Genomic DNA, 14885 nt, shown 5'->3' on the forward strand with positions numbered 1-14885 from the left:
GTCCGTGGCCTTGGATCTTTGAAATGTGATTCCTATTACACATATATTTCCATGCTGTCCATCTCATTCAGATAAGTTATTGAGCACCACATGAAGCAAAGGCAGAAAGTGTCTATTTGGTAACTCAAGTGTGAGGATCAAAAAGATAAAAGTGTCATTCTGGTTAATAACTTTGGTGCCCAAAGATCACAGTTATTCCTGGAGTAAAGTGGTCTGGTTTGCCTTAGTGAAGATGTTACGTTTAGGTCAGTTGGAAGGTACCACAGAGACAACTGAGGTGAGCCAGCAGGTGGATTTGTCTGTTTGAGACACAGACAGATACATGTTGGTCACAGTATCTGTCATTCTTTTGTTCCCAGTATCATTCCTGTACAGCAGTTGGGATGAGATAAAAGATGTCAGTCATATCATCTTGGTGAGGCGTTCAGCTTTTCAATGGCTTCCTAGTAAAGGTTCCTTAGAAGCCAAAGACCTTACAGCCAAGAAGAGCCTCTATCTTGACCTCTGGCCACATGCTCTTTTACTTTCCCTCTCCAACAGAAACCCTCTTGCTGTTCCACAGGAGTGCCCAGGAGCCTACCACTGCAGAGCCTGTAGGCCTTTGTGCTGTGTCTTAGTGGTTCCACAAGGCTATGTGCCATGCTTTCCTTTCATACATAAAGTAATTAATTCAGTACCAAGTGAAAAGCAGGAATATCTAGATAATCATTAATACCAACAGAAGTGCTCTTCTGACTCATGCCTGTTGAATGGGATGAGGCTTTCACAGAGTTCAGAACTGACAAAAATTAGGCAGGGGGAGTCATCACAGCCAGCCTCTGTTATAAGCTGGCCCCTAACTAAACTCATTTGAGTATTTTTTTAAATTCCTTTACCTTTAATTAAGCTTAATTTTTTTATTTTATTATGTGTTTATGTGTACGTGTTTGAGTCATGTAAATTTGCTCTGGTTCCCACAGAGACCAGAAGGTTCCATGGAGCTAGAGTCACAAGCAGGGAGAGCTTCCTTAAACACTACTGGGAACTGAACTCTGGTCCACTGAAAGAACAGTAAGAACTCTGAACCACCTCTCAAGCCCCATATTAACTCATTTACTTTCACTTATCTATCTATCTATCTGTCTGTCTGTCTGTCTGTCTGTCTATCTATCTATCTATTTATCTAATTATATATCATCTATCTATCATCTATCTGTCTATGGTGTGTGTGTATGTGTGTGTATATGTGTGTGTGTATGTGTGTGTGTACGTCTGTGTGTGTGTGTGTGTGTGTGTGTGTGTGTGTTAGTACACTTGTAGAGGTCCAATGACAATGTGTAGGACTCATTAGTTCTTTCCTACCACATGATTTCTGGGGATCATAATAAGCTGATTAGACTGAACAGCAAATACCTTTACCTACTGAATCATTTCAGCAGCCCTCTCCCCCATTTGAGTTTTGCTATCATAACCATAGTTATGATATGTATGCATGTAGATGCATTGACATGACAGGCACACAATGTCTTTAAGTGATAAGTATGAGACATGTCTTTATGTATCAATGCTCAGTGCTAAGCATGAGGCAGGTTTCATTTTCCTGCTGCCACAATGTACTTATTTTTACTTTTTGTTAAACACTTTTTAGATGTATTGACTTATTGGGGTGAGAGTTGGGTATGTGCCATGTTATGTGTTTTGAAACCAGAGGACAATTTGTTGAAGCTGGTTCTCTCCTTCTAATTCACGTAAGTCTCAGGAATAGGATTTGGGTCCTTGGGTTTGGAAAAGGCTCCTTGACCTGACATGCCACCTGGCTGGTCCGTGTTATTGGAATTTTACATGATCAGTTTATGATTTAAAAATCTTTAGATTTTCAATTCCCCAAACTGTCAGAAGACATACACAGTGCCCCAGACTCAAGACTCCTGTTTCTCCTTGCTTTCTTTGTCAAGTATTTACATGGTGTAGAAGGAGACATTTACAGCTGTGGGCTCCTCCTCAGAATACTCTGATGGTGCCAGGTCTCCGAATTGAGAGAAGAAAAACCAAGCTGACAAGCAAGGTTTCTCTGTGAAGTTTCTTGAACAATTACAGCTGGACAGTAAAAAATGTGGCCATTTCTTGATGTAAAGTGTTTGTTGTTTTAGTCAGACATGGTAGTTAATGCCTGTAATTCTAGCACTTAGGAGACAGAGGGAGGAAGATTGCCACACATTCTAGGCCAGCCTGAATTGTAAAAGAGTCATGAACACACACACACACACACACACACACACACACACACACACACACACACACACACAGTTTGAAAGTCTGTACCTGACATCCTATCATAGCATTCCTGTAGCTGAGCTAAAAGATGTCTGGACCAGGATTTCCTATTTGTTTACTGATCAGGGATAACCTTGCAGAACTAATTCATCTTGGGTTGCCACACAGTCATTTTCTCAGGATTGAAACATGTGCCACAGAGATGCAAGAAGAAACTTACAGAAACCATCAGGGTCAGAAGGCTGCAGAGTTCACAAGAATGCCCACCCCTCACCCCAATCCCAGTCTTCTTGGAGCTGAATAGTCAGTGAAGAGTTGCTAGACAGGAGGAGTTTTCCCTTGGAGTTGCTTGAAAATTGGGCAGAGAGCTCTAGGAATGTAGATTTTATGAAACATCACTCGTGTTGGGTGGGCACTGCCTTTGAGTCCACCCATGCTACTGTAAGTGAACCCTCACCCATGTGCCTGCAAGTAACTCCCAATAAAGCACATTGATTCATTAAGTTGAATGTGAGTAATTTTTTTGACATGTTGTTGGTACCCTGTCTGGAATGAATAGCTGTTGCTTATATAATCTGTGGCTGTTTAAATATGCTTGGCCCATGAGAAGTGACACTATCGGGAGATGTGGCCTTGTTATATGGCCTTGTTAAAGAAAGTGTGTCATTGTGGAGACAGGGCTTTGAGGTCTCATATATATGTGCAAGTCTAGTCAATGTGCTACTCCAGCATTACTTTTTTCCATGATTCTAATACTATGGCCCATTAAGTCCTGCTTAAAGCATTCCACTGCTTTCCAAGGTCCCCAAATTCACATTGCTCCAAACAAAAGCATGGTCAGGCCTATCACAGCAATACCCCAATCCTTGGTACCAACTTCTGTCTTAGTTTGGATTTTATTGCTGTGAAAAAACATCATGACTAAGACAACTATTCTGGCTTACAGTTTTAGAGGTTCAGACTATTACCACTATAGTGGGAAGCAGGCAACATGGAGGTGGTTTTGGTGCTAGAGGAACCAACAGTTCTATATCTTGATCTGCAGGCAGCAGAAGGAGACTGTGCCACACTGGCCAGACTTGAACATATGTATGAGATCTCAAAGCCTCTCCTCCACAGTGATACACGTCCTCTAACAAGGCCATATCTCCTCTGATAAGGCCACACCTCCTAATAGTGTCACTTTGCATGGGCCAAGCATATTCAGGCCATCATATAATCCCAGGAAAAGTCACAGCTCATGGTTTTGTTGTCAATTTTCTCTCATCTAATATGAGTTGAAGTGTTGAGTACAGTTGTGACTCTCAACTGGGCCATAGTAGGCCACTGGACTTGCTGGATATTCTGAATAGAAGTAGCTCACAATATGTGTTCATTAGTTTTAATTTTTTTTAAAGCTTCATACAAGATAGTCATCTGAGAATAGGGAACTTGAGAGAAAACACCTCCAACAGATTGGTTTATAGCCAAGTCTGTGGGAATTTTCCTGATTAATAGTTAATATAAGAAGACTCAGCCCACTATGGGCAATACCATTCTTGGGCAGGTGTAGGCTGAGCAAGTCATGAAGAGCAAACCAGTAAGAAGCACTCCTACAAAGCCTCTGCTTCAGCTCCTGTTTTCTGTTTTTTCTGTTTTCCGACTTGAGTTCATGCCCTGACTTCTTTTCATGATGGGCTGTGATAGGGAAGTGTAAGCCAAAGAAAGCCATTTTTTTTTCCAAGTGGCAAACAAACTAAGACACTCTTGCATCTTGTTCCTTTGGTCACAACCAAATTCTAAGAACATTTTCACTGATAGTAGGTAGCTCTAAGTGCTGTTTTAATTTTTTTAAGATTTCATTTTGAAAAAGAAAATTTTGAGGGAAAGAGGTGACAAAATTTATAGGGAAAATTCATGAGCTAATATTGCTATTGAAGTTTTGTGACATTATTTAAATTCTTCCTAGACTGTGAGGTAAAAAGAAAGAGAAGGCTGATTACTTTAGCATTCTGTGTTTTGCTCATGCAATGGAGAACTTTCTGAGAACTAGTTAGCCTGGATATTATATTCCAGTATTCACATTTACTAGTATGTACCCCTGTCATGGCTAGTTTTATGTAAACTTGACACAAGAGTTATTTGGGAAGAGAAAACCTCACTGAGAACATGTAACTACCAGACTGATCAATGAACAAATCTGTGGGTTATTTTCTTGATTGATGATTGACATGGGAGGATCCAGCACACTGTGGACAGTACCACCCCTGGGTTGGTGGTCCTGGATGATACAAAAAAGCAGGCTGAGACAGCCAAGGAGAGCAAGTCAATAAGTAGCATTATTCCATGGTCTCTGTTTTCATTCTAGCTTTAAGTTCTGCCCTGACTTCCCTTAGTGATGGACTGTGACTAGGTGTTTTGGGGGAATATATTCTTTCCAACCCAGATTGCCTTTGGTCATGGTGCTAATAACTGTTAGGGTTCCCCACACCAACACATAGACTCCGGTCTCAGTTAAATAGTGCTGGTTTATTGAAAACACACCCTGCGACTGATCAGGGCTGTAGCTGATATTCCGGAGTTGACTTCAGCCTTTAACATTTCTCCACAAAACCCACAATGAGGTCATATGGAGGTGCAAGAAGCACTGGCTGGTGGTTGACCCTGACTTTAGACACAACAGTTCATATTGAGCTTTAATTTGACGGGCCCCAAGTGAAGCATATGGTTGTGGAATTTCTTAACATTAATAAACTTTGGAACATGCAGAAAACAATTTATGTGGTCAGCATGACCCTGCTCTGAGTTAAATTAATTTTCTGTCAACAATATGAAATAGCTAGCAGGCGCGGAACAAAATGGCTATGGCTATGCTGCTGGTGGGGCGGGGGGGGGGGGGGAGCAGGCCTCAGCAATCCCAGCAACAGTGACCTCTTGTTCTCTGGTGAGACTCACAAACATTAGTTATTCTTCTGTGTCAAAGTACATGACTGAAACTGTATAAGGAAGGGGTTTTTTGGCTCATAGTTTAGATAGTATATGAGTCATCATGGTAGGAAGAGAATGGCAACAGATGCCTGAGAGGGGCAGAGAAAGAGAGAGCGAAGGGGATTGGAGCTCACTCTACTTAGATTCCTTTTTTTATCCACTCTATGACCCACCCAACCCATAGAAGCCAGCCATTTAGGGCGGGTCTTCTATTTTTGGTTGTGAGGCTAATATTTAACAGATAAGCCTTGACTCCAAACCCATAGGGTGGGTCCTTCTTATTGGAGTTAAAGCTCTCTGGAAATAAATGCCTTCACTGACACACCTAGAAGTCTGTTTCCTAGGTAACTAAATTCAGTCAAGCTGTCAATGAAGGTCAACAATCTCACCCAGAAGGTGTGAAATTTAATTCCCCTTACTAGGTACCAACTGCCTTGAAGTTTGAATAATCTCAGATGGTTGGCAGGTAAACAAAGTATAAAAATTTGTTTTCAAAGAGAGAATCTTCACGCCTCACATTGCCACACACTCTGCTGCACAGGTCAAAGGTTCTTGACTTTCATTCTGTTCCTTAAGGAAGTTAAACTTGTTTTCACTATAGAGGGGTGGTTCTTGTTTTTGGTCTTTATATTCTCACGTGTTTTTTTTTATGACTAAGTCTTCTTGTTTATATTTAATACCACACAGTGCCTCCACAGCAAGACATTCTCTAACCACCATGAAAAGAACCTCCCATTCACCACCAGTGGTTTCACTGTTTCACTTAATCCATTATGCCATCCGAAGCTTTCTAGCTCTACTTATGTAATCCTTTAACTTCATTATCACTATCTGTCTCTCATTGGTAGACAGTGGGGTGCCTAAGGCCAGGGACACGCCTTTCCTATTTATCAGTGATCTTTGATACCTCAATCGAGCCTGTAACACTGAAGGAACGCACAAGTGCTGTTGAGTGACACAAGAAAGAGTACAACTCATAACTCAAGAGTTTGTTTACCGTGCAGATTTGGAAAATCTACACCATTTTGCTAATAACTGGCTTTGCTACCTATAAGCCAAAATGATTTTTCAGTGGTTAGTGAGAGCTACATGAAGAGCAATTGTGAACTGGACAGTTAATAGCTGTTCGATGCTTGTTGCTACATCAGGGAGTGGGAGTTTGGTGTGTGAAGGATTTTCATCTGAGAAGAGGCACTCGGAGGTGTTACCCAATAATTCTCAGCATCTATCTGCTGTGGGTTGGTGTCAGGAACTTGGGCAGACAGAGGAAGCTGCTGCATCCTAGTCAGTCAACTCTTAAGACAGTTCTTCATGCTAAAATGCTCACAAAAAGGACTCCGGGTTTCTTACTTCATTAACTACAACCAACAGCACCAATCTTCTACATAATACAAAAATTATGTATCCATTTACATGTGCACAACACAGTTAATACACATTGTATGTATATGCCATTAGTCATAAATGGTACATAAAATTATTATTGTATATAATATGATAAATAGCCTGAAGCATTATGCCATTGATGTCTTCTCAAAATCTGAATATTCCAGGATAGTCTGATAGATAAGCCTTTTTATTAAAAGATTTGGTTTTACAACCAGGTAAGCATCAGCTCTCATTTTTCCCTCACATTCTGTATAGGTCAACTATACTGGCTTTCCCTCTGTTCCAAAGGAAGTTAAATTGGAGTTTCTGTAGAAGGCCTACTCTTACCTTTGTTCAGTATACTCAAAGATTTGTTTTCTTGAGTAAATCTTTTCTTTTTTTTTTTTTTAAGTTAACTCCACACACCATCTCTGCAAATAAGTTTCTCTCTTTAATCAAACAGTTGCCTTTTATCTGAAGTCATTTATCCCTACCTGGCTTCATGGGGACAGCCAAAGTTTTGGGTTTTTTATTTGTTTTTGGTTTTTGAAGACAGGATTTCTCTGTGTATTGATGAGTGTCCTGGAACTCTGTAGACCAAGCTGTCCTGGAACTCACAGGGATCCACCGGCCTCTGCCTCTTGAGTGCTGGGTCACTTCATAAAGTGCTAGGATTACATGTGCCACTGTGCTTGGCTTTTCCATTTCTTTAGAAATGTTTTATGGGCTTCATTCCATGAAAAAAAAAATATATATATATTTAGTGATACCCATATATTTACAACAGCCTCTATTGTGATTAGCATTTTGTAACTGAGAAAACAGGCTTACAGACACTGAGGTTGGTAAGAGTTGGACGAGGTCATTCAGGCTCTAAGACCCAGTGGAGTTCTCCCTCATGTGTGACCTTATATGAAGAATCCGGAGAGAGGTTTCTGAAAGGAAATGATGTAATGTGAGGCAGATGCAAAGTGCGGCAGGAAGGCAGGGTGTTCAGTCCTTATCACGGCAGCTGCCTTAGTGGTATTTGTTCAAAGGAACCACAAACTTCCGACCTGAGGCAGTTTCCGGTGACAACCTGCTCATAATTCAAAATGTATTTTTTTCTTTCAGTAAGTGAATTAGGTACTGGAATGTCTTTAATCTTGTGGATCACATTTTCCATTTGTAATGTTTCGTTAAAGTAATCAAATTATTGCTTGTTTTTATGTAGCAGGTGTGTGTGTGTGTGTGTTTGAGATGGTTACTACGTGGAACCCGTAAAGGTTGCTGTGAGGAAATGGGGGGTTTCCAGTTCTCAGCAATTTCCAGTCTCCTCTCCTCTGAGTTCATCAAGCTTGCTTACTTTCCTCTTCTGTGGAACATTTCCCCAGACACAAAAACACGTTGGAAAGTGTGAATTGATATATCTCATTTTGATTTGTTGTGGTAAAATGTAAAGTTCCTGTGCACATAAACTTGGACTCTGAAATTTTTGATCACTTTTGAAAGTGAATGGAATAGGAGAACTCTGTCATAGAAAAGACATGGTGTTTAGCTATGTGCGAGATTATTCCCAAATTCATTTCAGGTGTCTCTCAAATGCAGATCATGTTTGAAGAAAACTCACCGAGAAAGTGATGTGGAGAGAGGGCCAACAGAATTTAGAAATCCCAGACAAGTCAGAGCCTGAGATACTAAACAATTGAGTTGTGTCCCTTTGTATTTGACCCTTGCTTGACAGGTATGTAGCAAATCCAACAGATTTAACCTATGTAGGGAGAGGAAACTGAGAGGAAGATATGCAGCACCCTGAAGTTCATATGCTTTGTAACATCTCTTAGGTATGAGATGGGTATGCAAGCTTAAGAAAGATACAAAGAATCATGATGATACATTATAAATAACTTTAAGCTACTGTCCTTGACAGTGTAAGCGAAAGACACATTCCTAAGCCCATTTTATTCCACTTTATCCACAGTAGGAAATAAAAATAACTTTTTTTAAATAACTGGTAAGAACATAAACTACAACATACACTCCTTGGAAAATAATATTTTTTAAAAAAGGAAAAGCAAAATAAATAAAACCTTCAGGGCCAGATGCTTTTGTTTATAGCTATGTATCAATAATGAAATTTTTATAGTGAAATTGAAAATTGTAAATTCATCAAGAATAATAAATAAAACATTAGACAAGGTAAACTCTAAATTAGAAATTGATCAGACTATTTTACTATTAAACTTAAATTCATCGACATGTATAATGTATCGTGTATAATCTATTTATGTATATATTTATGTATGCATAAAACAATACATCCATTGAAAAGCCAAATATTGTTTTCATTCAAAATTCAGTCACCAAGACTTGTCATATTAAAAAATTAAAAGGAAAATGATTTCAGAAGATATATGTCAATATATTTGGTAACTTTGAGTACTTATGTTGAAAGTTCATAATTCATTAAGAATAAAATTGCTTTGAAATGTAGGCTCTATTGAGGAGGAGTGATAACTAAATTATGCTTAGTGAACAACTGAGAACATTTTCTTATGAAATCAGGAATGAGATGAGAGGTCCACTACTTTAAATTTCTCTCTTACTCCTGTAAAGAGTTTATCACTTAGGCTGGCCTTGAATTCATTAACTCAATCTCTCCCAGTGCTGAGATAACTAGTGAGTGCCACCACACCACTTTGGACTCAGTATATTGATGCAAAATTAAGTATATTCTAATGTAAAAATTCATTGATGCTAAAGAAAGAACAACAAATAAACAAATATTTGAGCACTGGAGAGAAGAGTTGAATTGTTAGTAATTCTTTTGAGAAAGAGCACCAGTTGAAGAATTGGAAGATCTCTTTGAATCTCTTCCCTTTTAGGTTTAATATTGAGATGTTCTATTCATTTGGAGTTGAATTTTGTACCAGATGAGAAATAAGGATCTAGTTCTATTTTTATGTTCGATAGCCAGTTTTCCACACTACTATTTGTTGACAGTGTTGTCACATTTATAGTATGTACATTTTTTAAATATTTGTCAGAAATTGGGAGTCTACAGTTGCGATGATTCACACCAAGGTGCTTTGTTCTATGTCACCAATCTACATTCCTGTCTCTGTGCCAGTGCCATGCTGTTTTAATACTGTTTTTCTATAGTATAGCCTAAAATCAGGTATGATGATACTGGATTCTCGGAGTGTTATTTTTGCTTAGGATTGTTTTAGTTATCTGGACTTTTCAACTTCCATCTGAATTTTATGTGTTTTTTTTTAAATTTCAGTTATGAGTAGCACCCGAATTTTGACTGAGATTTCACCAAATCTATATATTGATTTTGGTGGAATGACAATTTTCTCTGTATTAATTCTTCCACTCATGAACATGGGAGGTTGTTTGATCTTTACTATCTTCTTCAACTTTCTTCTTTTAAAGGTTTAATGTAGAGGTCTCTCACTCTTGATTAGGCTTATTCTAAGGTATTTTATTCTTTTGAGGCTACTGTGAAAGGGATTATTTTCTGCATTTTTTCTTTTTCTTTTCTTTTTTTTTGAAAATATGTTTGTCATTGGTACAGTGGAAGACGACTGATTTTTTTGTATGCTAATTTTGTATCCTGCGACATTGTTGAAGTTATTTATCAGTTTTCTAGTCAGACCTTTAGGGTCTCTTAAGCATAAAATCATGGATATGCCAACAATACTCTTACTTCTTTCCTGAGTGTATCCTTTGTATTTGCTTCTCTCATCTCATGTTAAAGTTACTACTTTAATGACTACATTGAATAAGAGGAGAGAAAGGAGACATTCTAATTTTGTTCTTGAGTTTAGTGGTAATGTTACAAGATTTTCTTCATTTATAATGATGTTAGGTGCTGTGGTTTGAAGGATATATAGAGCTCCTTTATAATTTTAGGTATATTCCCTCCATCTCTAGTCTGTTCAGGGGTTTGTTAGATTTTTTTCAAATGCCTTTTCTACATTTATAGAGATGATCATGTTTCTCCTGCCTCTACTCCTCCCATTTTCTCTTTACCTCCCTCCCATGCAGAGAAATTGTAAATTGGAGGTTTCCATGGAGTCCCTCCCCTTGGAGCTAAGGGAATCCTGTAGAAGAGGAAGCAGAAAGACTGTAGGAGTCAGAGGGCATGGAAAATACCAAGAGAACATATCCCACTGAATCAACTAAGGATGGTGCATATGGGCTCACAGAGACGGAAGTGGGAAGCCCAGGGCCTGCATAGGTCTGCCCAAGTTCCTCTCTATATATGTTGTGACTATTAGCTTGGTGGTTTTGTGGCACTCCTAATTGTAGGAGTGGTTATGTCTTGGACTCTCTTGTCTGTTCTTGGCCCTGATGTGAGGGCCTTTGCTATGTCTTATTGTGACAGAAGCTATGACAATAAAATGTGTTTTTTGGAGATGTCTACTAATTTGCATGACTATGATGGGTGCATTCTAAAATGAAGGGTCCTTAGAAACTTCATCTCAGGAATGATTCTTGCTACTGATTTGCTTTCCTGCCACTATTACATAGCCTTACAATCCCTGGGCATCATCTACCTTGTTGGGAAAATTCCTGTTGATCAACATGAAGATGTACTCTCATGTATTAATTTTGTATAGACAAATTATTACACAATTTCTTATTATGATTTTATAGAACTTCTAAACTGATACAAGTAATGTCCAGACCCCTATAGACTAAAAGCTGCAGATAGAGGTCTAAATTTTCATATGTTACACGCTTATTGCACAAGGAAAAGAAAACAGGTTTGGATCAAGAAAAACATTACTTCTAGGCAAGGAATGAAACAAATATCTGGTAACTCCTGGTCATAAACTGAGAATGGAGATTTATTGTAGATACAGAGACAGAAAATAAAATGTTGACTAGCTTATCAGTGCAAGACTTCAAAATAATAAGACATAAGGCAGATGATTTGTTTTTTGACAAAACCATGCTAACTTGTAACATAAAACTATTGCTTCAAACTTATAATGAACTTATGAAGTTAGAAGATAGATAATATATGTTCAGTCAGATATTATTTGAAAAACATGCAAACAATTCTGCTATAACTCCTTAAACCTTATTGATCAATGACACGAACTACTGCCTTAAACTTACTATGTACGTATGGAATGTAAAAATACTTAGAAATTCATGTAATCAATTATCCTGCTGTAACATTTCTATATGAGGCAATATATTTTAGAGAAAGTATAAAAAATAAGAACAACAATAAAGTGGGGTGGAGCCCATTTTTAGCTTCACCCAGTGTGCTTGTTGTCTCTGTGTCTGACTTTCTTCTTTTCCTTTTTCTCTGGCTCACAAAGAGTCGAAGAACTCTTAATATCTTGCCTGATCAGCAGGGCTTATAAGTCAAAGAAAAAAGAGCTCAAGTAACTATGCTTCTTTTCTTAATAACCTGCTGCTATCAGCAGGAGTTAATTGCCAGAAGCCAGCAGCTTTTGGCCCCAGAACAGTAAGAGAGTTAATGGTCAGTGATCACCAGCCTCTGATCTGCCTATCTGTGCTGCACCTCAGTAACTGACTGTCTGTACAGGACATGCATGGTATGTACTAACTAAGTGGATATTAACCAAAAAGTAAAGAATACCCAGGATACAATCCACAGAACTCAAGAAAGTTAGCAAGCTGAAGGGTACAAGTGAGGATGCCTCAATCCTACTTGGGAGGGAGAAGAAAGCAATCACAGGGGTAGGATAGAGGGAGGAAGGGACCTGGATGGGAGAGGGGTCAGGGAGGGAAAGAGGGGAACATGATTAGGTATTGGGAGGGTAGACAGGAGTGAAGACCTGAGGGCCAGCAGAGTGAATGGACACTCTAGAAAGTTCCAGAGACCTGGAAGGTGAGAGACTCTCAAGATTCAATGGGAGTGACCTTACATGAATGCCCAACAGTGGGGAGAGGGAACCTAAGAGTCCACCTCCAGTAGATAGACAGAGCCCCAAGGTATGGACAGGGTTACTAACATACAGTCAAAAGTTTTGACCCACAATTGTGCCTGACTAAAAGAGCTACAGGGACGAAAATGGAGACGAGACTGAAGAAAAGGTGGTCTAGTGACTGTTCCAACTTGGGATCCATCTCATGGGGGAAGGGTACCAAGGTCTGACACTATTACTAATGCTATGGTGTGCTTACAGCCAGGAGCCTAGCATGGCTGTCCTCTGAGCTACATGATAAAACAAAGGTCTGCCTAATGGATATGTAGTCAAACTGCCTTCTAAGTATTTATGTTGATACCCACAGACTGGTTTTGTTTTTAGTCTGTGTCAGAGAAGCTTCTTTTCTCAGAGAATGAGGACTAGAGCAGAGACACACAACGGTTCCAATTGACTATTGAGAGCTCAGCCCTAAATGGGACACTTGCATAAACCTCCTAAAATCCCTAGGAACAACACAGAATAAGACCCACAAGATTCTGAGACTCAGAAAATACAGAAGAGTACCCTAGCATGCTGTCTTCTGGGTATGGCGTGACTGTAACAAGCATGAGCACACAGCAGCAGTGGTTGTTGACAGAAGACACTCAGCAAAGGAAAGAAGACAAGAGTGGGAGGGGATCTAGTTGGGAAGAGGAATGGAACTGACAGAGGTGATAGAGGGTAGGGGAAGGTAGTGGGCTGGATAGGACCACAACTCATTCTATTCATTTATGAAATGATTAAGAAACTGAATTAAAAATATCCCTTTTTTAAAAATCCATGGCCACATCTTACAAAAATAGTGCATTTTCTTAACTGGGATATATTTTAAAGATTTTATTTATTTTTTTAATTTTATGTGTCTCAATGTCTGCATTTAGTAAATGCACCACATGTGTACGGTCGGTGGCTATGGAGACTAGAAGAGGACATCAGAACTGGAACTGGAGTAAAACCTGGCTGTGAGCTTTCATATGGGTGCTGGGAACTGAACCTAGGTCTTCTATAAGAGCAGTGCTTGCTCTTAAATGCTAAGCCATCTCTCCAACCCCTGGGACCAGGATATTGATGTTGAATTCATATAGAGGACAAAATATTTTTATTGGTCTTTTAGATCCCAAATAATTCCCTTCCCTTGTTGCCTCTCACCCCTTCCTTGGTCAGTTAAGAGCTTACCCAACTCTGTCCCAGACACAATGTAGTTCATAATGTTGCCATCTGTAATTATTCAATTTTCCCATATTATTGCCAGCAATTGGTGTTGTCTCCTTTCTTTGCATATTTTATACAGTGTATTGTGATACCTCATTTTAGTTTAATTTGTTTTCCTCATACTCAATAGTGCTAAATGTTAATGTTCCCGTGTGTCTGTTCTCTAGAGTAAAATGCTTGTCTTCTGCCCAATTCTACATGGTTTGCTGCCTTATTATTTTGAGAAGTTCCTTATATACTCTGAATACTAGTTTTCATAGGGAATGTACCTGGAAAAATTAATTTTAGTTTTTCCTTCCTGTTTTCCTCTTCATGGTCCTTTCATATAACAAAGGGATTTACCTAAAAGAAAATATAACCAATCAAGTACTTTATTATTTTTAGATGGTTGATTCTTATTTCTTTTTCCAAGTTCATGGAACTTTCTTCTTCCCCTTAAATTATGCAAATTAGTTTATTGGAATCTAACTTTTGTTGAACTTTTTATTTCTTTGTGCATATTTTTATTTGTTTTGAATGTATTTACAATGACCTATTAAAGTCCTTGCATGATGCCTTTTTAAAAATTAGATTATTATAGCATCTTCATCTTCCCATAAACTTCCCCTTAAACTCTGTCCTGCATGGCTTCCTCTCAGGGGCTGGAAGGGGTCTCCTGCCTTATTCCTGCCAGTCTTTCCAGTCAGACTCTGTGGACACATGAGGTTAGGGGAGCCATTTCTTGGTACTTGGTAGATGTGGGAGTTATAGCTCTTCCTTATATGGATGGTGACAAGAGAGTATACATGTGACAACTGCTCCCAATGTGACTACTACTCCCAGCTTTTTATGTGGGTGCTGAGGATCTGAACTCAAGCCTTATGCTTGTACAACAAGAAGCATTTTACCAACTGAGTGACCCATCTCCAGTCCTGAAAGTTTGTTCTTTGTAGACATTAGTTATTATATCTTAGTGGCTTTTTATAACTCAGTTGCTGGTATAGAATTGAGGTCCCTATGATCTGGACCAGTTAGGATCCTATTTCTGGGTTTCAGGTTGGACCTCCTATTCCTGAATTGTGGTGGGCCCATGAGAGGGGATGAGGATAAAGGAGGAAGTTGCCTACTGGGTAGGAGGAAATTCTGCAGAATGATTGAGATGTTTGCTCC

At 39.0% G+C, this 14885-nt stretch overlaps 1 long non-coding RNA gene across 1 annotated transcript; it reads left to right on the forward strand.

Annotated features, from left to right (window-relative positions):
• The first annotated feature begins 7583 nt into the window (after positions 1-7583).
• On the forward strand, positions 7584-11864 carry LOC147995091 (uncharacterized). The gene is made up of 3 exons (XR_015687095.1): positions 7584-7700; positions 8176-8311; positions 10621-11864. It is a non-coding gene; the product is annotated as an uncharacterized LOC147995091 (long non-coding RNA).
• Positions 11865-14885: the final 3021 nt, after the last annotated feature.

The sequence above is a fragment of the Rattus norvegicus genome, chromosome 4, assembly GCF_021556685.1.
Source record: "Rattus norvegicus strain SHRSP/BbbUtx chromosome 4, alternate assembly SHRSP_T2T, whole genome shotgun sequence".
NCBI classification, from domain to species: Eukaryota; Metazoa; Chordata; class Mammalia; order Rodentia; family Muridae; genus Rattus; species Rattus norvegicus.